The sequence below is a fragment of the Larus michahellis genome, chromosome 6, assembly GCF_964199755.1.
Source record: "Larus michahellis chromosome 6, bLarMic1.1, whole genome shotgun sequence".
In the NCBI taxonomy this organism is placed as follows: domain Eukaryota; kingdom Metazoa; phylum Chordata; class Aves; order Charadriiformes; family Laridae; genus Larus; species Larus michahellis.
Genome location: NC_133901.1, coordinates 29502757 through 29526884, shown reverse-complemented (window position 1 = coordinate 29526884; position 24128 = coordinate 29502757). Strand labels below are relative to the sequence as shown.

At 44.6% G+C, this 24128-nt stretch overlaps 1 protein-coding gene across 9 annotated transcripts in view; it reads left to right on the top strand.

Annotated features, from left to right (window-relative positions):
• Window positions 1-24128, top strand: part of LPP (LIM domain containing preferred translocation partner in lipoma) — a 339264-nt gene that overhangs the window by 66467 nt on the left and 248669 nt on the right. For 7 of the 9 annotated variants that reach the window (XM_074593072.1, XM_074593073.1, XM_074593069.1 and 4 more), the window contains one exon: window positions 5097-5209. The exons of the other annotated variants lie outside the window; for them this stretch is intronic. The gene's annotated coding sequence lies outside the window, so the exon portion shown is untranslated. The remainder of the gene's footprint in view (window positions 1-5096; window positions 5210-24128) is intronic. 9 annotated transcript variants of the gene reach the window in all.

Genomic DNA, 24128 nt, shown 5'->3' with positions numbered 1-24128 from the left:
CCCACTGGTGATGGAGCCCTGTGCCCACCTGTCTTAACTTTCTGTGGGGAGTGGGGATGGTGCTTAAAACCCGTTTGAAATTATTCCAGCGCAAGGTATGCATAGAGGACAGCTGCCAGACCATGTCCACCATGTTGTCCCCAGTGGTCCCACCATGCAAGGTTCCTACCTGGCTGCTGTGACCACAGGTCAGCTGCTCAGGTGGAGGGTGTTGTTTCTGTTCAGGTTGTTCGAGGACCCACAGGCAGGTTAAACTGCCTCCATCCAGTATCAGCTAGGACAGGCCCGAAAGCCCCATGCTGAGCTTTCTCCAGCCCTTGCTAGCTGAGCTATGCAGGAGCTTGGATCAGCAGAACATTGTTTTAGATCCTGCTGCAAGCCTAGACCACACGAAAGGGCCCAGAGTAAGGTGAATCTGGGCGCTGCTCTGGTTCATCTTGCCAAATGCCACCCTGCCATTAAATATTTTTTTTTCCCCTGTAAGGCAGCAAAAACTTCAGTCCTGTATTTTGCAGTAATTAGCAGGTTTGGGCATGTCCTTAATTCAGCAAAAATAAAGCCAGGAGATGACACAAGACTGTGTTTTATTGTATTTATTTATTTAGAGAGCGTGTGTGTCTTGTATTTCAGGGAATGTTTAGTGTTCAGGTTGGTAGAGCTGAATCCCATTTAGTTTTACACAAGACAGCCCAGTTGTCCGTAGCAACCTGAAATTGATTTCCACCCCCCCCCTCCCCCTACCGAAAGCTGTTCCCTCTTGAATCATCCCTTTAATTTAATACAGCAAATAGGATGTCCTTGCATGCGGAAACTTTTATTTTTAACAACAAATAACCTAGGCAAAAAAAAATTCTTATTTGAGCAACAGCCCTGACTCTGTCTTTATTACTGCTTGGCCTTTTGCCATTTCCTTGTGCTTTGTTTCAGGCACTACAGGTCATTATCAGTATCGGTTAATCACCGCAGGGAGACCTCCCCCTCATGCTCTGGCCACCTTGGCCACCTTCTCTTGGCAGCAGGTCCCTCTTCAGCATGAAACCCTTCAGGGTATGTGGGTTGGCCTTGTGTGCAGTCATGCCAAAAAAATATATATTCTTTGTGGTCTACGTAGCATCAATGCTGTGCTTTCCCCTTACGTACAATGGTGCCCGTGCTTGGCTCTGGTGATGATGCGCATCAGGGACCAGGGGGAGTGCTCCTTGCAACAGCAATGCATGGCTTGGCTTTTCATCCCAAGTCAAGGAGAAGGGACGAGGCATGCCCCTGTTCAGGGCAAGGATGCTGTCATTGTGTCCTCTCCACCTTTTGCTAATTAGGGTGCTTAGGGCTGGGGGCTGCTGGTGGCTCTGCTGCAGAGACCAGCGTGGCTGAGATGGCTGCCTTCGGCATCGTGCTGTCAGTGCATATGGCCTGGGGCATATACAAGCCCGGAGATAACTACATGCTCTGTGTTGACCTTGCTGAATATTTTAAACTCGAAAAGCATTATAATACTGCTTCCTACAGTCTTCTCTGGCTTGTACCAGTTTAGCTGTGGTTTTCTGTGCTAGGTCTTTGCTTCCGTCAGAACCTCTTTTTGCGGGCCTTTCCGGCTAAAGTGGTGGAGCTGATTCAGAGGAGGCTGGTTGGAAGGTGTTTGGGAAGAATGGGAAGAACTGCAGTACTGTTTTGCTCCTATTTATAAAAGAAATCTGTGTCTTTACTGTCTCTGTGGTACCTGAGGACTCCAAAGGAGTGACGTGCCTCGTCAAAGGGGAGCGCCAGGGATGAGGGATTTAGGGCATTTGGGGTTTTTGCTATCTGGAAGAGTGTTTGACTACACTTTGGAAGAGCAACAGCTTGCATGTGGTCAGCAGAGACTGCAACATTTTTCCACAGTTGCTTGTCCCTGGTTTTTGCACATCATTGCAAGACAGCACAGACTTTCTCCTGTGCTCCTTAGTTCTTGCCCTGCTCGTTATGAAGCAGTGCGTTGGAGGAGGTGTTGCTGGGCTGGGCAAGGTGTGCCATGGTAACAATTGTCCCGCCAGAACTTGGGTGTTCCACACGAAGAGAAGCGACCTGCTGCTTGCATTTACGCTTAGGCCGTTAGCACAAATTGCACCAATCTGTGCTGTAAACTGTCTGCCTTTTCCTGGCTTGTTTTCTGAAAAGGGGGAAGAAAACCCCAAAGTGCATGAAAACAATATGGCAGCGCCTTCGGTTGTATGTTCACTGGCTGTCGCTTCGAGAGGAAACCATGTCACTCAACACGCCTGGTGTACGGCACTTGTTGAGAAGGTAGTTATTTAATCTTTTTGTTTTTTTCACATCAGTCAAAAAATTGCTTTATTTAATGTGCATCATCTGAAAATTTCACTGAATAAGCTACCCAAAAAGGTTAATCTCCAGTTTCGTACTGCTTTTACTGTCACATCCAACTGCTTCAAAGACAGTAATGAGTATATCTCTAATGATGATTTTCAGATGCAGAGGTAGCAGAGGCATCTACTACTTTCAGGTGCCAAAACTGAGACTTACAAGGCCTGTTTTTTCAGAACACTTCATGTTTGGTAGCGCTGTACATCATTGTAGTACAAGTTTCAATCAGAGATTAAACTGAGAATCTCAGTCCATGATTGCTGCTGCTTCTTTCTTCTGGATGTGGTCTTTCTGTGTCTTTAGTTAGCCAGAAAAGGCACAGCAATAAATATCTGGTAAAAAATTTGATACATCTGATATCTCTTATCGTTCAGGAGGTTTGTGGCAGAGGCATAAACAGAATCTAATCTTTCAAAGTGACACTCGGCTGCCAGACCATGAAGCATCCTTTCTGGTCTCCTTACCATTGCCTGCCTCGCGTGCTCCCCATCTTCCAATCACCAATGAAGGTGAGGAGGCCACTGTCCTACATGGTTGCAACCTCCTTTTCCCCATGACCTGGCTTTCGTACAGTACTAGCAAGTAGAGTAGATGGTTGCTCTGGGCTTCAGTGAACTTCCATGTGTCCTTGCTTGCCTTCCTCGCTTCAGCAGCAGCACTGCCTGCCTGAGCGCTGGCTTTGGAGCTAGGTATGACCTGGCTGGGACATGCAGAAGTTCCTCAACTGTTGTCTGTAACTTCTGACAGTGGGATATTTGTAAATTTAAATGCTTCCTCCCAGAAGTATCAAAGGAACTAAGGCCACTTTTCAGCATGAACATGAAAGGCTTTTGCGCACTAGTGCAGCAAGGCTTGCCATGGAGAACAAAGGCTTTTGCTAATCGCTTCTAATGCCTTTCAAGTTTATGCCTCATTTTTTCCCCTTTTTCAGACAGCCTCCCAGAGTACTGAGACTTCAGTCACTGACTCACCAAATAATTAACAGGAGGAGGACTCCATCTCTGAAACTTTTGAACACCTCTTTTAATTTTCTTAAACCAGCCACTACCCTGGCCAGGTTCCAGTTTGTGTAATTACATTTGACCTAACTTAATCCCTTGGCAGTTTCAGTTGCATGTGGTAGTCTTCTTGGCTCCCTGTCCTGGGCTGCCATTCAATGCTACTCCATGGTTTTCAACAGCTGTTGTAATTCAGCTGTAGAAACGGGTCTATTTTCTTGGTGGAAGCACAGTCCTCGTAGCTCTATCCCTTGCTAAACATCCACTTTTCACTAGTATTTTGGGAGTTAGCGTGTCTGCTGTTGCAGGTGATCTTGCTGAAGTCCTTGGAGCTGCTTTCACCCTTAAAGATGGGCATGCATTTAAACTCTTTTATTAGTTGGCCATCATGCATTTTGAGATTACTTTGAGTTCTTCATCTTCAGTAACAGGCATTTATTGCTCAGTCTTCTCAGCTACTGTGTGCTGCTGTAGGGACATTATTGGTGCAGGTATTCCTCTTTAGCCTTGGAAGCAGCACTTCTTTTATCAAATCTGTGCTAAATAGGAGTGTGTCACCTTCCTGTGCTGGCAGCATTTGGGCTGGCTGTAAGCGTTGGCATTGGTAAGAGTAGAAGTAATCATGGAAAGCAGAAGCCCAGGGCAGCTGAGAAGGATTGCAAAGGAAAAAAACTAAAACATTCCAAATAGAAACTTGTAGATGGACGAAGTGTAGTAGCAAAAGGGATAGTCGGATGGATGGTACATGCAAGAGAGAAGACATGAGCTGTTGCATTGGCACATTCTTAGATGTGCAACAGGCATCTTGTTTTCACAGCAAATTGAGTGTTTCTTGGCTTCAGCTCTTGGAAAAGGCACATTTCTTAAAAAGCCACTTGATCCTTTGGGGCTAGCAGCAGCCCCTGCTAAGGGGAGACAGGAATTTAGATGAGACGGGGTGCAAAAGGTGATCCACTGGTGAAAGGTGCTGCTGTGGCAAACTGTCTGCTATCATCTAGCTCTGTTTTTCTAAGAGCCCCTGAAAGTAGGATGGGAAATGTATTATTGCCATGCTCCCCTGTTCCTTGTTCTCTCTCATGAAATTCGGGATGTTTTTGTTATTCAGAGGTCTCCCCTCTGTTTCCAAACCCTGCTCATGTAAGTCCTTACTTTACTCTTTCCTTGTTGTCACCAAACCCTCAGGTTAACAGGAAAGATTTCTTTTTGCTGGGTATAATATCCTGAAGATCAGGAGGTAAGTACTATGTTGTGAACACAAAAGTTACTCAGTCTTTCATCAGACCTGGCTTTTTTCCTCTGTGTCTGTCCCATAATTACATGCACTCAAATCTCAAAGTAGGCTAGAAACCTTGCCTCTGTTGGTTTCAGTGATGCTGTAAATAAAGTCGTTGGTGGCAACGTTAAGATTTGTCCTCTGTCACAGTGAATAAAGTTTTGGAGTCGGAGCCATCTGATTTTGATGTGTGCTGGGTATTGCTTATAGCTTGGCAGAACTTTCTGCAAAGTCAGTGAGCACTTTGTTTCCTAGAACACGGATTTATCAAACCCTTATGGTGGTTGTCAGAAAATGTGGCCAGGTTTGAGTGGTGGCACATGATGTATCATTGATGTTACTTTTGAAGATCTGTTTGAATGTTAAGTAATGGGGTGGAAGAACTTGCAGTTCAGAGTTGTTGGTTTTTCCTTACTACTGAACCTACCATCCTAAAGACAAATCTTTTCTTTTTCTTGTTTCAGAGTACCTTATAACTGGGTGTGCCTGAATGCACTGAACGTGCCTGAACGCCTTTGTATGTGAGCGTCTTCTCTTGAAACGGCTTTGTGATATCCTAGCTGCCTGTTCTCTCAGGGTAAGAAAAGAAATACACATGCAGAGACACTAGATTAAGAATGTGCTTTGAGCAGAAGCAGAATGGAAGAGAGAGGGCAAGCCACACTGGTGCCTCAGCTTGTAAATTTTGGAAATGGTGAACTTGTCATAAAGAGAAGGAATAAACTGTAAATCTACCCATTGTAAATAAGACAAATTATGAGCTTAAGTTGCAGCAAAAGAAATTTAGATGAGACACTAGTAAATGATCTCCTGCATTAAGAGTAGCTGAGCTCTGGAGTGAATTGCCCAAGGAGCTTAGGCAGTTTTGGTCATTGGAAAAGTTTAAGAACAAGTTGGAGAAAACTCTAGCAGGCATGCTTCTAGGAGAACAAATTCTTCCATGTGGTTGAGAAATGGACTAGATGACTTCTGGAGAATCCTCCTAACCCAGCGATAGGTAGAAAGGGGAGTATGTGAAATTCCTATCTTAACTTTATTCAAAAGTGATAAAGTAAAAGACGAAGCTCAGTGTATCTGTTCAGAAGGAGCTGCCTGGTCTGATGATGAGTTTTGATGCAACAGCAATTAACTCTGGTGCTCAGCATCTTTGTTACCTGAGTGGTGATATTCTTCTGGAGGGAAGCGTAAGCTCATGGAAAAGGAGTTTAATCCTCTGTTGTTGGCATGTAATGTAAACTTGTGATAAAAACAGGAGGTTGTATCAATTCTGGTTCCTTTGTAGCAAGTTCCTGGGAGTTTGGGTCTCTTCTGTGATCCACGTAAGGGCTTTCCTCTTACTCTCTGGTGGTTAATCTCATCTATTTTACTGTGACATGAGAACACAATGCTACAGATACCAGTATACTGAGCAAAATACGAATATCATGCGGCACACAGAGAGGAACCAAATGATTACTTTTCCTCTCTTTTTCCAGGGGCTGATGAAATGGAGCAGAGTTTCATTTTTCTGTTCTTGTTCTTCTGTTCCTGTTCTCCATTGTGTTTCTTTCTCCTGTCTTGACAGTGAACACAGCAGGCTTTTTCTGTGTTTAAGGATGCTGGCTCACCAGCTGGGTCTTGAAATTATGTCCTTAAGATGGCTGGTCTTCTAGTTCTCTTGCTTCTCCCTGCAGATGACAAACCTAGCCTGGGCTCAGGTGGCCTCTGAACCAGCATCATGAGGAATGGGGTTCAGGTGCTTCATCTTCCTTGGTCCGATTAAGAAGGACAGCAAGATATCTGTCCTGTGTCGCAGGGCATCTGAACTTCAATGGGAAATTCTTCAACCTTCTGTTGGACTTTGTTTGTGATTCTTTTGGTTTCTCTAATATTTATCTTTCATCCTTAATGTCAGCAAACACTGGTGTCTCCCCTGGAGTTATACTAGTGTCTTATTGTTCGTTATCATCTTCTGTTTAGCAGAGATAAGCTGTTGTGTCGCAGGGGTATGGGAACATGGAAGAAACTTTCAAGTAGCTCGCAGAAATGCAAAATGCAGACGGTGTTAAGAGGGAAATAAGGGGATGCCTTTCTGAAGTCACCTGTGTACATGTTGTTTTTCCTCTTTTCTTTTTTCTTTCTCTTGAGCTTTTCAATTCCTGCAACTATCTGCTCAAATCTTGAAAGCAAAATGTGTTCATGGAAAGATACAATTTACTGTGTGCCCCCTGATCTTTTGATCTCAATCAATCAAATAAATCCAAGACCTTGCAGTTCACCTTGTTGCAAGGACAGTTAATAAGTTGAGAGGTTGTGCCAATAGTAGTGATGGTTTTCCAGTCTTGTGCTTTTTTGTTGTTGTTGTTTTTTATGATTATGACCTTTTGGACTGGTCAGGGTAAGATTATTTGCAAAGAATACTCCATGAATATGCCTGTCGGGACCAGAGTTAACATTCAAGCGTTGCTGCTTAGGAAAAGAAACCAATATGCCAAAGTTTAATTTAGATTTCCCTGCAGGGTTGAAAATAATGACAAGACTCACTTAACATGGCAGAGACGAGTCCTGCCACCTTGATGGGAGTGGTTGCCTTATGGTCCCGCAGCACATCACAGCTATGTGCCTGGTTAACTTGCTGGCTGTGCCTGAAGATTTGGTGTCTGGCGTCCCGTGCTGGGGTTAACTTGGGGCAGAGGAGCCCCGGGTGCATCTCCCAGCTCTCTGTGATGCACGCTCAGTGAATTCGTAGTTTTCTTTGATTTTGCAACTGAAAATGCTTTTTCTTGTTTTGTTTTTCCTAATGCTGTGCTCCTTGCTTACACCTGGAGACAAGGTTTTGTGGAGCTGCTCGAAGTTCTGTGTCCTGCAAAGAGTCCCATTTCCATCCTTGTGCTCCATCCTTGCAGTCAGAGTACAAGCCAGTGTGCACTGCGAGTGGTGCTTGAGAAAGTCCCACCCCGTCCCGGTGTGTTGTGAGCAGGGCCCTGTGGGTTTCTTGTTGTGATCTTTGAGCACTTTGGGAATACCAGTTTTTGGTGGGCAGCTGCTTGGGTTTTCCCCCCTGTGACTATTTATTGAAACAGTTCCTAGACATCTCCCACCTATATGCTTGCCACCAAGGAGGCTTGCAGTGTTTAGTGGCAAGAATCTTGCTTGTCTGTCAGAAAGTATAATGCTGATTATCGATGTTTCTGTGGTCCTGTCAGCAGAATTGGCTTCTGGGAGTGAGAGCAGCATAAGGAGTGAAGCTGGGAGCCAGCAGCTGCTATTTAAGCATTAACCTGCAGTGTTTGACAACGACACCAGTCCATTGTGTAGAAATAGTGTCTCTATAGATCCTGGTCATGGATGTAAATATAGTTTGTCAGAAGCACATGGCCCTTCTGAGCTAATTTTTTGCTCCTTTCATAGACAAGAAGGTACTGAAGACCTCTTGCTTTACCCACAGGAAGGTGCATGGTGGTGGAGCCCCAAGGTTGGGTCTGAGAGCCGTAGGTTTGGCCCAAAAAAAAAAGCTACATGTGGTGAAAGGCAGCTTGTTCCCTGAAATATTATGCCATCAATTGAGAAATCAGACTTCGACTGGGTGGTGAAATAACGGTGCAAAATGCAATGCGACTTTTGGGAAGTCATGTGGCACTTCAATGACAAATCCCCTGCGACAGCCCAGCAGCTCTGCGTCCAGCTCTGCAACGCTGTAACTTGCAGCGAAACAGATGGGGCTGGTTCCTTCTCATCATCGGCTGAGAAGTTTAAAAATAAAATAAATAAATCAGTGTTTAGTCCCATCTTAAAATCCAAAAGCTGTTTCTCCAACGCCTGTAAATAACTTAACCCTTTAGATTTACCTGCCTTGCACATAACGTTAGAGATATTGGGGGGAAAACTAGATGACCGAGTATGGCAGAGCAGTGCCTTTGCTGTGTGCTGCTGCACCCTCCCAAGCCAGATGTCCCTGCCATGAGCTGGGGAGAGGTGTCCCTGTCCCCATGGACAGCTGCCAAGGGGAAAGATAAGCCCTACAATATGCAGGAGTTTTTCATGGCCCAGGCATTGGCACTCTTTTTTCTTATTCCAAAAGGGACTGGCAATTAGCAGCAGGGGGAATAGTCACCTTGAATTAAATCGTATGGAGGCATGAGAAATAGCAGGGTATATTTGGAAATATCTTTTGCATATATGTATTCCTCTTAAGAAACATGTTGGAGATGTCATATCCATAAATACTAATAAGGCTGTTTGATTCCAATTTTCAGGTAAGATTAACATTTTATTGAGTATTATATCTGTCACATTCAATGCTTTAGTGTACCATCCTCTCAGGCTTATTAGCATAATTGCAGTGCTTAAGCAACAATAAAAAATTCAACAGTAAAATAGCAGTTAGCACAGGCAATTTGTTATCAAAAGCTTTTACTTAAGGACAGCTTTTGAGCATATTTATTATCACGTTAGGGCTATACATTATTTTTATTTAGAAAAACAAGAGGGAAATGTTGTAGGATTATTTTTTTTTTCTTTTTTTAATGGCTAAATCAGAAGGCCTGAAAATTGGTCACAGCCTTTTTCTCTGTTTCTTAAAATTGCTCAGCAAATTCACTTGGGGTGAGAAGACAAGGTAAGGAAACAAGCCCAGGTCTGGTGCAGGGTTGCAATGTTGGTAACTCAGCAGAACAGTATCAAAGTCCTGATGCTGTCTTGAGCACCCTTTTAAAAATCCCCTCACTGTATCCCGGGCTCTGAAGGCACCAATCCTTCTCCTCTGTGACCGATGACACTGTCACCAGAGCAGTGCAAGGACAGGGGTGGCTCCAGCCTTGTGCCCTGCCAGTGCCTGCAGATGAGTGGAGAGACCTGACAGGACCTGTGGGAAGATGGGACTTTGCTGTCAGTGCTGGTTGTCTTTGAGGTTGGAGCAGAGGAGTGCAGTGTGACACTGTGGCTGTTTCCCCTGTTTCTGTTCTCCCTTTGAGGACACAAAGGGGAACAGTCCTGTTCCAGAAAATCTGTAGCGGAGCTGTGAATGAGCATATGTTTGTGTGCACCTGCTTGTGCACATACATGTGCGTGTGAACATACACACAGAAAATCCCTGTTGCCAGCACGGCAGGATTTCATGTGTGTATTTTAATTTTCAACAAAAGGCATTTTGGGGCCAAATTTTCTACGTGCGTTTAAAATGCAAAGTTGTACCTTGTAAATAAAGAAGTGAATTTTACACAACACTAGAAGTCCTCAAAAGAAGAGGTCTATCATGAAAAGCACAAGCATTTGGTGAGAGGAAGACCGTTTTTGTGATTGCTTGTAGGTAAATGCAGACCTGAATCTTTTGCAGTTCTCTAAGGTGACAACTGACAGGGGCATGCGATGTGTCATATTTATTTGCGTGAAAAGTGTCCCTGTTTCTGTATGATTTCTTTGTTGGTGGAGGGTGTTTTCAGACCACTTTTTGCTGGAGTTGGCTCCTCCACACCCTTCAGTTTCTGCTTGACTTCAGATTGTCACCTTTGGTTTGTCCTTGTTATTCCTCAGGTCTCTGCTCACCTCCAGCATCCCTGTTCTCCTTCCCGTCACTGAAACATGGAGTCTCTCTCCTCTCGTGTTTTTTTTCATCGTCCCTTGTTCTGGGAGACCTCGCCTGCATTGTGCTGGTTTTTTGGAGGTTGCTCTACCATCTTCTTGACGGACGACTAATGGTGGACCTGTCACTGTTTGCCATTTTGGTGCTGCCCGACACACATGGTGAAGAGCTGTCATGGCTCTGGCAATGCCTTGATCGGGCTCACAGCCTGGACGAGCTAAACGTGTTTGGGGTTTTTTCCCTCCCAGTTTGACTGTTACCTAAGCTCACCCCATGAGGAGAAGTGAAGGCAGCGCTGCCCTGAGGCAGAAGCTCGTGTTCATAGCGAAACAGGATGTGCGAGCAGGTTGTAGGAATTGGGAAGGGAGCACATGGAAACAGGTGAAACTAAACTGGGCACATATTAGAGAAGTGATGTGCTTGTGGGGTCCTCTTCACAAACACCCTCTTCTGCGAATATGTAAAATTTGAAAGGAGCTCATTGTTTCAGATCCCATTTTGGGGGGTACCAAAACCCATGTTATTCTTCAGAGATAAACTGTACGTTTCAGATTCTTGAGTAGTGAGTATTGCGTTGGTACACAGCTCACTCTCACGAAACTGCCTAGTGGTGCACAGTGTTTAGACTTTGTGTCAACCAGAGCTTGGTGATGTTCCTGGGAAGATTGAATGCACAGAAACTAACTGTGGAGAGCTAAACTTCCCGGGAACTTTGTGCTCAGTGGAAACTTGGCTGTGATTTGAACTGCAGTTGAAATATGCGCTCCCTGCCTTGGTGGTCACCTCCAGGAATGGGGACTTGTTGCTGTTCTCCCAAGAACAAGCAGGTACCTGCACAGTCCTGCAGGTCCCCACTATCTCTCCTTCTGGCTCTGCTCACCTGGCTTTAGTAACGTCCAATTGCTACCTGAGCATCTCCTGCTTGCATCTACCCTTGTAGCTAGGTAGTGGTGATGTGGCCAGGGAAGCACCCTTCTAGGTGCTGTGCACAGGCAGAGGGTTCCCACATCCGTAGGAGGAGCTGGGGGTCCAGGGAAGGTGGTTTCTTGGGGTGTTGATGTGATTGAGAGCATTTCCATGTGGCTCCTACATGAGTTCTATAGTCCTCCAACAGTTTAGGTAGGAAGGACCTTGCATGTCTCTTGTGCAGCCCCTGGCTGAAAGCAGGTGAGGTTGCTTAGGGTGTGTCATGACAGTCAGTGGTGGTCTGGTGTGATCCTAATGGATGGTGGTGGTGCTGTGCACCTTGGTCAAGAAGAAGAAATCTTACGGAGGGCTTTGGAGGCTGGTAGTCTGGTGTCAAGGTAGTGGAGCAATGAGGTTTCTGGGGGAGGGTCTGTGAAGAATCAGCCAAGAGTCAGAGCCTGCACTACGGCGGCACATGTCCTACATTGAATTCCCCTTGTGAAGCAGGGAAGACCGTGCCCAGATCTGCAGGACCAGTGCTGCTCGAAGCTGGCTGCCACCATAGGCACTGGGGAAACCACACGGCTCTCATTCATGATGGATGGGGAGGAACGATGGGAGGAGGGGGTCAGCGGCTGGAGCCGAAGCCATGCGTGAACATGTCTTCCTCGAGGAAGAAAGTGTCTCTATGCTTCTTGCAGGGAAAAAAATGAGCTGAAAGAATTTAGCAGTGATAAATGTCATAAAAATACTTATGCTGGAATTTGTAAAGCCTGGAACATCTGTTCTCGACAGTGCTTTGATCATGTTGTGAGGCTTTTAAAATGATACTTCCATGAAATAAGTGAGATCCTTATGGCTGCAGGATTCCTTTCAGTGCCCTTTTTTTTCATGGAGCAAAAAGGCAATTTTCACAGGGAACATTACATGACTTGAAACACATATTTTAATGGTTAGTATCAACCAAACAATGTTTTATTAGGTGCTAGAAAAATGTTCCAGTTACATACCCCAGGAAGCAAAGCACTCCGATTTACTTTTAAGCTTATGGGAGCTGTACTTTGAAAAAAATAAAATAAAATAAAGAATTCATTGCTTGTACATTACTGTATTCAAAACCAAAACAAACATGGTGAAACGACCTTACACATTTTGAAGTTGTTGTCAGAAAAGGGCCTTTTTGTGTTTTGTTTCCAGGCAGAGGTGCCGACGAGCTGAGATGAGCGTGTTTTTCTGAGGGACGCACAGCAAACAATTGCGAGACACCAACAATTTACTTTCCTCGGTGCACTGCTTTGCATTGAATAACTTTTTAGTTGTCTGCTTTTCCCTGAGGAATCACCCTTTCCCCTTTCCCTGGCGTTTTGGCAGGCTTCTGCCTGTTTCCCTTCGAGCAGCTGCTTGTTTGTGGCTGAAATGTTGTGATGCTGAATGTCTCCGGTGTTCTACGGAGCGCAGAGAGCTCCGATTGCAGAGCTGGGTTCTTTGCAGTGCGACACCTGGCAGGAGGATTTCTGCTCCTCTGCCTTCCTGCTACACGTAGGGTAAAAAAAAAAAAATAATCTCCCAGGCTGTGTTTGCAGAAAGAGCCCGTAGGACACGAGGAGCAGCATGAAGGAGGGAGAAATTGAAGAGGAGATGTAGAACAAGGGGGTCTCCTTCTCCGGCACGTTCGTGTGTTTGTACTTGGCAAATCTGTTCCCGCTGCTGTAGCCAGTGAGTCCGGCAGCTCCCAGTAGGATGCTGGGGCAGCCTCCTTGCTCCCATCTCCCCATCCTTCCACTGGATAGATGAATGGGTCCGTGCGTGGCCCCAGGGCTCTCCCCAACAAGAGAAGACTGGGGCTGTCCACAGTTTCTTAATTTAAAAGACTTTCCAAGCTGTGAAAAGAGTTACAGAAGTAAATAACAGAGAAGGAATATGACTGTGCTTTCTAGTGAGGTTCTGGGTGTCAGGGGTTAATTTATGAAAACAAAATTGTTTAATTAATTTCTGCAGCACCCAACAGGTGAACAGGCGGCTTATTACTGTGACATATCCATTTATAGCAGTTTTCCTTTGCTAACACCTGCGACTCAGTTCTGTTACATGCTTATGCTGTCTGTTAATTATTTACCAGTGATTTACAAGTACAGAGTGCAAATAAAATGCTTTTCTGCTGAAGACTGTATTGCACGCCTGAGATGCCTGGGGTTAATGCCACTGTACTACCAGGCACAAGTCTGTCATCATCCCTGGACTTCTGGTGGAGGACTCCTTGTGCATGCATGAGCAAGAGGCAGCCTCCTGCCCACCACAGCTTGCTCGCAGAGGGGGCTGTGTTTTCAGTGAAGGTCTTGGTACACACGTGGCTGTGGTGTATGACTGAAACTCTGTCCTTTGCTTCCTTGCATATCAATTTTTTTTTTGCCATTTTGAGTGACTTCCCCCCCTACAAAGGTTCATTCTTCTTCATAAGTGATGGCAGAAGAAAACCGTCTAAAAAAAAAAAAACCTACTGTGTGATATGCTTGTTTTGTGTTTTTTTTTTTTTTTTTTAAAGAGTAAAATAGTATAAAAGTCAAGTAGCAGATCGAGTTCTGACTCAGCTGGTAACTTATGATCCGATGCTATTTCTGTAACATTTTTAGCTTATGACCAAATTTTTCTAATATTGGACATTGCCATAGAAAGTGTGTCAGAGTCCCAGCCTGCCAGAACCCATCACTGTACAGAATATATATATTTCTGAGCAAGTGTGCAGGAGCAGTCCAGTAAATTCTTTGTTGTGGTTTTAAATTGCTGCAATTTCTTTTTTTTTTTAATTTTTTTTTTATTTAAGTGTTGATTCACTTAAACTGTGGTGCAGAACGACATAGTTAACTTTTTGTTTCTCACGCAGTCAGGCACCAGGCTCCCGTCCCCAGCCGTGCCTCTTGCAGGCTGGAGTTGCTTTACTGGTAGATTTTCAGTGGTGTAAACTGCTGTAAGTCAATTCAAGCTGTACTAACTATGTGGATTTTATGGAAGTTGAGAATCCGGTCATACAGCTCGTGGTTTTAGCAAGGAAGTCCTGGAGATGGTCATCTTGTTTTAGGCAGGCAAGAAAGTACATGCAAAGTTTCTCTAAGCTTGGGGAAAGTGTATGGGAACAAATAAGCATCTGTGTTGCAGTACAGGAGAAGGCGATTACTCAGGAAATCTCAAAGTTTACAAGTAGGATTTTTTTTTTTATAGGTTCAAATCTGCTGTGGTTTCAGAGTACCTAAGGACACTTAAAATAATGAAACTCCAGACAGTCCTGCCCAAACGTGCCTGACACACAGCAGCAAAGCAATCGTTGTGTTTAGCACTACCAATCAGCTAACTAATGCAACAGCTGCTTTGGGGTTTTGCATGTAATTTTTGTCTGGATAATAACGAGGAACGCAGGGTTAATGATCTGTGTCCGGTTTCCCTCCAAAGTGCTTTATTTGCGCTTTGTGGCTGCTTTTCATGGTTCTTTGCAGCGGCCTCAAAATGTCAACTGACCTGAAGAAATCGACAATGGATCTTAAAAAAAATATGAAAGAAAAGCTAGAAAGGATGTTGCTTTCTAGCTTTTCATGTGAACACCTTGTACGCAGACTCCCTTTGATTAAGTAACCGGTGAAACCTATTCACATGTACTCCAATTAAAATTTAATGAAGCAAGAGGATGTATTCATATATGCTGACTAATGCGGGAGGAATAGATTCCAGTAACTCGGCTCCGCAAGCCCTTTGCTTTGCGTTCAGGGCTTGGTTTACTAGAAGGCTCTTTAGCGGCCGTAGAGCTCCTCTGGCGTGAACAACCCTTGCAAGTCTGGTGCAATTATAGCGAGAGGCAGTGATGGTTCATACAGAAAATAATGTGGCTCTTTTGTAAGGCAGAGGCTCATCAATGAAACCTGGTTTGGCCAATTGCAAGAGGTGAGGCAGGGCTCCTGCCCTAGCGTGCTCCACTGGGAGAGGTCAGGGAATCACTGGATCTGTGTGCACTATATCTGCCCTTGTATCAAACCCCTCATTAAGCATGAATGGAGAAACACGCAGCAAGAAGGGAAGCTCTGATTTTTAAGTAGGGAAATTGGTGCTCAAGTGGAGGCTGTGTGACAGCCAAGCTGGTGTCAGGAAATCCCCAGGCTTTTAGCATCTCTGCCTTTGCCGCAGGTTTACGGGGCAGTTGCTTTGGTACTTGTGTTTCCAAAGGGTTACAGCCTTGCTCTGCAGAGCACTTCACTTCTAAAAGATCGCTCCCACCAGCACGGACATGGACAATGAAATGACCTGCCAGGGGTGGTGTGGAGACTTGCTTACTCTCACACTGCCTTTCTCTTCCTGAGCATTTCCACCTCTCAGGCTGCTGCAGAGCTCCAACATCATCATCACAGCCAGGATGGGGGTTAGAGAAATGGTGTAAGAGCTCATCTGCTCATTGCACAGTGTCCTGCAGCTTCAGCTCTGTGCAGGGACTGATATCCCACCTCTGGAGTGGAATGTGGCAGTGGGGTGAGGATGCACAGCCATGTAAAAATGACATTTTTGGATAAGGAATGAAAGATCCTGCTGTATCCACTCTTAGTAACGGGTTGGGCGACAGAACGGAAATGCCATGGTGGAATTTGCCTTTGCCGCTGACCCTTGCATGACACATGAGAGCTCCTCATCACCAGGCCTTTGTTTTGTGTTATCCAGAATACAAAGCAGTGCTTCATTGGCATGGCTGCCTGTTTTCCTTCTGGCTTGACTCAGTGGCAGAACTGCAGCAAACTTTCCTGAGGTATATTGGGTTTTCTAGTTATCATCCACTTCAATCCCCATTCAGTCCTGCAAAGGCTCTCACTGCTCGGCTGCAATGAATTGCTGAAGAAGCCTTCAAAGGGAGATGTAACTCTGGAGCTGAGATCTTGTGCTTCATTTTTGTCCCGGAAAGCTGCTCTTGGAACACTAAGCATGAGATTTCTCTTGAAACCTTCTTTGTGTGCCTTTCTGAAGAAATAGCTGGAAGGAGAAGACCTGTCAGTTGAGCTCTAAAAAAGAAACCTATTGGCTCTCAATACACTGGGGACATTATTTAAGGTCAGTTGATCTGCGAGAAGGCACGACTTATCTAACGCAGCCTAAGGTTAGTTATGCAACAGACGGGCTGTTCTTTCTTGTGAAGAACAACTTCAGTGTGTGCCTGTGAAAATCAAAGGTCTTGCTGAAGGCGTGTTGTGTTCTGGCTGGAAGCTATTGGGTGTCCTCCCCTAGTGATTTTCCTTCTGTAGTAGATTATCATCGCAGAAAGGTTTCTAGTGGAAAAGGCATTCAGCAGTTGCAGGCTGCAAAAGCTGAGCTGCTCGTAGATGTATACTTTGTCGGGTGGTGGTGTGGGACCATGTGCATATGGTATCATTTCAGACCAGCCTTGACTTCCTTCACTTCTCCGCCGTACATCTCTCTGTGTTATAGACCAGATCACTGGATTGTCTAGGTGCCTATGTAGGGCAGTATTTTTAAGGTAAACACTGAAGAGGAGTGTTTTCTGACTTCTTAATTCTAAAGAGAGAGCTGTAACGATTTGCTATTTGTATTGGTTTGAAATATGAGGTTTGTATCATGCTGGCTGCCGTGGCATTGACATCTCTTTTCTTGGAGAACTTTTCTTCTCTCTATCGTCTCGTATTAAAACAAGCTGCCCAGCCAAAGCGCCATTATCTCTCCAGAGAGACTCAGCAAATCAAAGAAAGGGTTTTTTTCTTTAAAGGTGGGATTGATCTCCCATGCCTTATGCGGTGGGTAGGAGTGAGCAGTTCTGGGTAGCCGGTTTGGGGTTTGAGCCTCTGTGCCCAGTGAAAAATGCTTTATCCCTTGTGCAACGCTAAGCATAATATTCAGCAAGATTGCCTGATGTGCTTGCGGACTGTCTTTCTGTGCTTTTTATTTGTGTGGTTTGTCTTGGGAGGTTTAGTATTTGCAGAATGAGGATATTTTAACTAGCTTTGCACAAATATTGGTCTTGCATAGTTTGTTAGCTGCACACTCCTGGACGGAGCCAGAAGGTGATAATAATCAAGTATCTTGAGCCTTTTTTTTTTTTTTTTTAGGATTTTATGTAAGAGAGAGAAAAATTAAACCTCAAAAGGAAATAACCAAGGTGTATAGTCATAAAACGGTGTCTTTCCTAGACATTCAACTCTATATGTAGATGGCTTGGTGAAATCCAAATTGTCTGCGGTGGGAAGGTGATGACTGTGATATGGTGTGACAGTGGGGGTCCTTGGGGAGCAAACTGTTCCAGCTGCAGTGATCCCTGGTCTGGGCGCCTCAGAGATGATGATGCTCCAAGCCCAGGGAGAGTGTTCACACCTCCCTCGATGCAGCTTGGGACCGAAAGGGTTTTTCCTAGTTGCCTCTTGCTCTGGAAGTCTTTTGGCTGTCCAGCTCTTCAAGCTCCCTTTGAAGTATGCTGAGGAGTTACAGTTAATGAGAATTTTCTTTTGCTTTACAAAATCAGACTCTGCCTTCCCCCTTCTCAGTATCCAAAATGATTAGCAGTTTCTGTAAATCCAGGCCTATGGATTTTATGAGGACCCCTGACTGCCAGGGGTGATCGTGTTCTCCCCAAGTGTTTCCTAAGTAGTAAGAAATCAATGCGTTAGGGGGGCCTGTGCCTGACATCTATTAATTATACTGTCCCCTTACATCTAATGTACCAGAAAAGGGTCTGAAAGGCAACCCCCTTTGCCCTGGCTAATTGATACAAAACCAAATTGGCACAAGTGGATGTAAACTGGTTCCTAAAAAAAAAAAAAAAAGAGAATATTTGTTTGGTAGTTGGAATTGGAAGGAGCAGTTGCAAACCAAAGTAAAATGTATGGTAGCATGAGATACTTGCTGTAACAGACCCCATAAATGGTCCCACCAGCCTCACAGTGCCCCATGCTAAATGCTTGGGAATAAAACACATCCCGCTGTTAATGCTGCATCAAATGAAGGCATTGTGGTACATGCCCGGGGCGATGGGCTGGGGGATAATTACTATTTTCTTCCTGTATACCATAGATGAGATGATTTTGAAGCTTTACCGTCCTGCAGCACACATTAAGCTGAATATGACACCAGTGTTAAGAGTTGTGGCACTTGTGGTTATGGCTTTGGGATTCCTTATGTTTACTTTCTAGGGAACTAAAATTCAAAGCAGCTTTTATGGCTGTCACGAGAATACTGTCAGTTTCGAAAGAGGTGGGTAAATGTGCATTGACCTTTAACTAATACAGCCATATCCTATTTTCTGTGTGTTTCCAATTAGGAGAACTATGTTACAATTATTTTTTTTAAGTTGTTAAAATAGGAAAGTTATTTAACTGCAAGACTCCTTCGTCTTTTTCCCAAAATAAAGATAGTGAGTTGTTGTCCAAGGGCAGAAGTTTTCATACAATTACTATTATAAGCTGGAAATCAAGATTTAATAATAGCATGCACCATCTGCCACCAGTGGTGGAAGAACAAGACTGAACCCCGGTCTGCAAGCAATTGTAAAGCTCCCTGTAAGCAGTTTTAATTTGCAGCTTGCAGTGAGGCCACAGGGCTTCACATCCGTCCGCGGAGGAGAGGACGGGATTCTCAGTTGACGCTGCTGATCCTTTCCCTGAGCTTTTGGATTTTTAGCACTGTAAATCCCACATGTAATGTCTTGTCGTTGCTCGGCATGGTGAGTTGTGCCTTCAGCGTAAAATGAAGGGGAGTGTTAACTGTGCCAGACTTGACCCAGCTCTGCCTGAAGCCAGCTGCAAACTCCTGGTTGTCACCGATGAGAGCTGGACCCGCTCTTTGGGAAGACCGTGGCTAGTTTTTTCACGTGTTTTGATGGTGGTGGGAAGTGATGGGCACATCTGGCTGAGATAGAGGAGGGTCTATCCTTGTGCTGCTTCTGAAAGGGCACGTCCCTCCTCCTTATTTTCCCGGCTGTGTGTTGCAAAATAATTTTTTTACCTTTGTTCCTAGGACTTGGGATTCTTTACATGAGCCGCAGTGGATCTTTTGCTGCCTTAGAAAAACCAAAACATATTTTCCACTTTTTAAAATGTACTTTGCTAAATGGGTATTTTTGTCAAATTGCAGTTTCCTCCAAAACATTTTTCTTTATATAGAAAACGGGATTCCACCTCTCCTAGACCTTTGCTAACAGCTGTTCTGCTAGCTAAATGTCACTGAATTAAAAAGAAACAAGAATATGATGTTTTCAGATAAAGATTTTAGTTGACCATTTCGGTCCCAGGTAGAATACATCCTCCTCTCTTTTGAATGTTGAAATATTCTGGGGATTGTTACCCTGCTATTTTACCTTGCAAAACATTGTAATACTGCAGCATTTCTGGAAAACTGTTATATATAATGCATGCTTATGTGTATAAATGTGCTCTGTGCTGGCTTTTGCCTTGCTCCCTCGCCCAGAGAAGTGCTGGGGCAGCTCTGTAGGACCCTTGGCAACTGAGCGTGCTGCTGGTTTTGGCAACTCAGCTTTTGGACCGGACCTGTAATGGAGTTGGTGCAATGAGATAGTTTCAGGTCGGGGTGCGTAGGAAAGGGGACCTGTGCCAGCTGTTTGAAGGTTGCTTTGATTTGTTGCTGGGCACAGTGAGGACTCCTGGGGTATTATCTGAGGATTAAGTGCAACATTAAACATCGGAGCTGGCTTGTCACAGAAAGGGCAGTTTATCAAAATATAATTTATAACCAACAGTTTACTACCAGCTACAGTAATTAATACGGAACATGACGGGGCCCATCATTAATGTGCTTTGTTGTCTCAGCTTGCATTACTGCTGCTGGCAAGGCCAGCTTCTGAGGCTAATGAAGGACAGGGAAGAAAGAAATTTGTGCTGTTGTTAGCTGATGGTAATATTTCTCCAGGTCACACACTGTACCGTGCATTGCATCTGATCACAAATCTCAGCCAGACATATCTGTCCAGTAAAAGCTGGCTTCCCAAATTCTTGCTTAGAGAGGTGAGAATTATTGTTTGCACCAAGGTCAGTCATAGCCGATGACAAACTCTGTTAACGTTGTCATGGGGGAGAGGGTGCGCGGGCTGATCTGGAGGATGGGGAGAAGACTTTTCATCTCATCTGTAGTGGTCCAAATCCTGCTTGAGTTATTGGTGAGGGAAGGCAGTTGGCATCCAGTGAGGGTGGTTAGTGAACTTGTCTGAGGGACAAGAAAAATGGAAGAGGCTTTTCCAATGTTTTCTAATGGCCAAGCACCCAGATGAGGGCAATGGCCGGTGCTGTGTTGCTGATGGGAATCTCTGCTGGCGAGGAGCTTGTGGTTGCTTTGTGATGGGTCCCACTTCCTGATAGCCCATCTTGAGCTGCCTGAGAGCCATATGACTTCAGCAGAAGTTTTATTATCACGCTAGTTTCCAGAGAGATATTTGGAGCAGTTCCCAGCATTGGGTTAAGATACAGCAGCAGCATGAGCTCTTTCTGGTGTTTTGGTGAGGGATAGGCCAGCTGATGGCTCTCCTAAGGTGTGTAAGGAGTTTATGTTAAAATAAACAGAGCTGTTTCCATGGTCTGTTTGTTGTATTGAGCCTGTCTTTGCCTGTATTCCAAAGAAAGATCCCACAATGTCATCGAACATTGAGGAATACCTGGGACTGGAGGAGCTTGCATGCGGGGGGAGGCCAGGTCTCCTGCATGGAGATAGCAGTGGGGAAACCAAGCGCCACTGAAATTTGGCATGCTTGATCTCCATGGTCACTGTGATCTATCATGACATTGATTTAAAATAATATTTTTGGTTTAGCACCCACCCTTAATTTAAACATATGGTCAAACAGCACTTTCTGACCTACGACTGCCCACACTGGCAACACCTAAGTGGGGGTGCTTTTATAGCAGAGTGTGTTGTACGTTGGTTTTGTTGAGCGCTGCCCAGACAGTTGAGAAGTACCTTGCATTAGTCCAGATTTCGCTACTGACATTTCCCAATAGCATCAGGGCTATCTGCAGAGAATGCAAAGGAACGAAACTGCAAGGTTTCAGCAGTTCTGCTCCAGCTAGAACCAACTAAGCAATATTCTCACAGTTCTATCTGTATGTCTCTTCCAAATGTGTGCTTTTTGGCATGTCTGGTGATAAAATCAGATAAATTCACTTCATGTTAAGATGACAAGGGTAAATGGTACGTTTGCTACTTTCATTTCCATGGCCTTGGTTATAATGGTTTTTGCTCTGTGCCCTTCGTCATCCCTGTTGCTGGCTGTAATGAGTGGAGGGATGTGTCTTGTGGGGGATTATATACACCCGTCATGGCCTTTTTTAGATCACAGCACTTGACCTCCTTACTTATCCCATAAAGGAACCTCTCAAAGATTGGCTAATCCCAGTAGGATTTATGCAGGCTGGCTGAAAGCCGAGTCCTCCCTGGATGGGTGCAAGATGCATCAAGGAGTTCGAACATTTGTGTCCTGGCTTGCCTGAATTAATCTTAGTTGAAGCAGCTGGATGACTAGGTAATGCAGTGTTATGCCATTGGTGTTAAATTAATGCCAGAGAGGGTATGACGATTTTATGGCTGTTAAGAATATTTGTGTGCAAATGACTAGGCTGGTCCAGAGAGGTGCAGAATTTCTCAGGGAAACCATTGAGAAATGGGGGATCCTTAGCATGCTCTGCAGGTTTGGACTCCAGAGCTGCTCAGATGACTTGCCACAGGCTTGGAAGCCGTGCTGTTGGTGATTTACTTTTCTTCTTCAGAAATAGTTAGTATTCCGGTTGTTTTGAGATTTTTATTGTTGGGATTGATGTGTGCGATGTAGCAGAAGGTGAACTCTCTCTTTGGAACCTTCAGTATACTTGACAAAGATGCATTTCTCTGAGAGCCACAGGGACAGCACCATCAAGGATTCTGGAGTAGAGCACGTGGCCAGAAACAGCTATCTGGAAAATGAACATTTCTGGCTAAAATATCAGTGCTCTTGACTGTTGTGGAGAGGATCAAAATGCTATAAATGGCATGGTTTGGTTTGCTGCTGGAGCCAGCAGTTTACCCATCCCCAGTAGTTGCAGTGTCCTTCCTGTTTGGAGGCTTCTTAAGACATTTTTGCTAGAATTAGATTCATGCTCTGTAGCAGGGGGAAATAAAAAAATACCCATCCCCCAAACAGTTCTAAATATTTAGGATACTTTTGAAAATAGTAATAATCTAAGCACAATAGTGATGTGTAAACAGAGGTTCAAATGTTGCACAGTAATCTTTGCTCACTGCGTGTAGTGCCTTGGGACCCTTGGCATGGATTGCAACCAAGTTCTACTTGCTTTTCCAAACACAAAATTGGTCTTTTTCCCCAAAGAAAAGCTTGTGTTTGCTGCTTCATGTGTATGCACAGGCACATGCATAGGCAGACTTGGTAACACTAATGCCGTTTTCCGTGATTTCGTACTGTATTGGCGAGGACTGTGTCGTTGGCAAGCTTTCCAGTATTTGTAAAAGGTCTACACGGGGTAATAAAATCTTGTTGTTGGGAAAATTGGTCTAATTTTGAGATTGAGAGGTGTGAGAATAAAAGATGCTTTACTGTAAATTGTAGGTAGATAACAACAGAAACTCAAATATTAGAAGAAACTGGGTATCGCACAAACCACACACTTTCACATCACTAAAACAAGAGCTGTGCTCACACAGAAACATGAACCTCTTTGCAAACCACAGAAAGTAAAAGGGAGCGCTTCTGTTTCATTATTGATCTAATTGCTCTTTTCTTGATATGAGAATAGATATGAAATGCTCTTGAATATTCCAGCATGCACAAAAAAAGACCAACACTTTTGGAAAGTTTTAAAGGTGCAGCACATACTGATAAATAGCAAGGCCATTTAATTCTGAGTTACAACTGCCTGTCTAATGCCACCTAATTGTTCTTCTGGAACTGGATATATTATAGCTTTGATGAGAACTTTCCACTTGGGAGTGATATTAAATGAAGAGAGCCGAGCCCATATTTTCATGTGACTAATCAGTTTTGGAAGATCAGTCAGTGCAATCTTTTAAGTGTGACCTGTTTCAAGAAAAAGATCCTCTCAAGTTTGGGTGTTTCGGGGAACCTCCGTATTTGGCTCCTCCAAAGCTCCCTTCCAACCCAAATTGCTCTGTGGTTCTTTGCGGTCTTTCCCTTTATCTGTAATCTCTTTCCTTTGGTTTTAAAATCCCATTTAAGACCAAGTTTCCCGAGTAACCTGTAAGTTTGGGCCTGCGGGACTGGTGCAAAATGTGTGTGGTTAAAACCTTGCCGTGTTTGCGTGTGAGAACAAACATGCATACGAATGAGGTTCCTGGATCGATCCAGCAAAGGCTGGATGCGTTTCAAAGATTTGAGAGTCTAGCGAGGCATGCTTTTTTGTGGGGGAACTGTGAAGGTGAGTGTCAGTCTGTGCTCACCTCCATGTTTTACAACACTCTTCCATTTATGATCTCCACCAGCTTTGCTGCTCTGCCTGCTACTGCCAGCAATTGCACCTCCTACTCTTCTGCCAGGCTAAGCAGATTCTGGAGTCAGGCAAGCGCTCCGTGCTGGCTGCAGGCAGTGCCAGCTCCCTGCCGAAGCTCTTCCCAAGGCTGCAGGCAGAGCCGAGGGATGGGGCTCCTTGGTTCTCCTTGGGTTTTCCTGCTGGCTTGCTCCGGTGGCATCAGGCAGCTTCTCTGTCCCTTGGTTTCAGAACTTCTCTGTCCCTCGATTTCTGAACTCTCAGCTAGAATGGCACAGTGGCTGTTTTCTTGCAGTGGGTAGTTCATCCTAAATACCCAAGGGTGAGAGAGAAGCAAGATGCAACCTTTAATAAAATGTTTTGGAGCAGTTTAGTTCCTTTTAAGAACTAATTTTCGCTTCCCGAAGTCTCCAGCACTTCAAAATGGTCTAGAGATTTGCAGAAAAGGTCACTTCCAGCAGTAACTAATAATAGGAGGTGGCGAGGAAGAGCAACTTCTCTTGATAGGTTGTTCTTAAGACATCTCAATGACTTGTTTGATGAATCAGCGATGATTT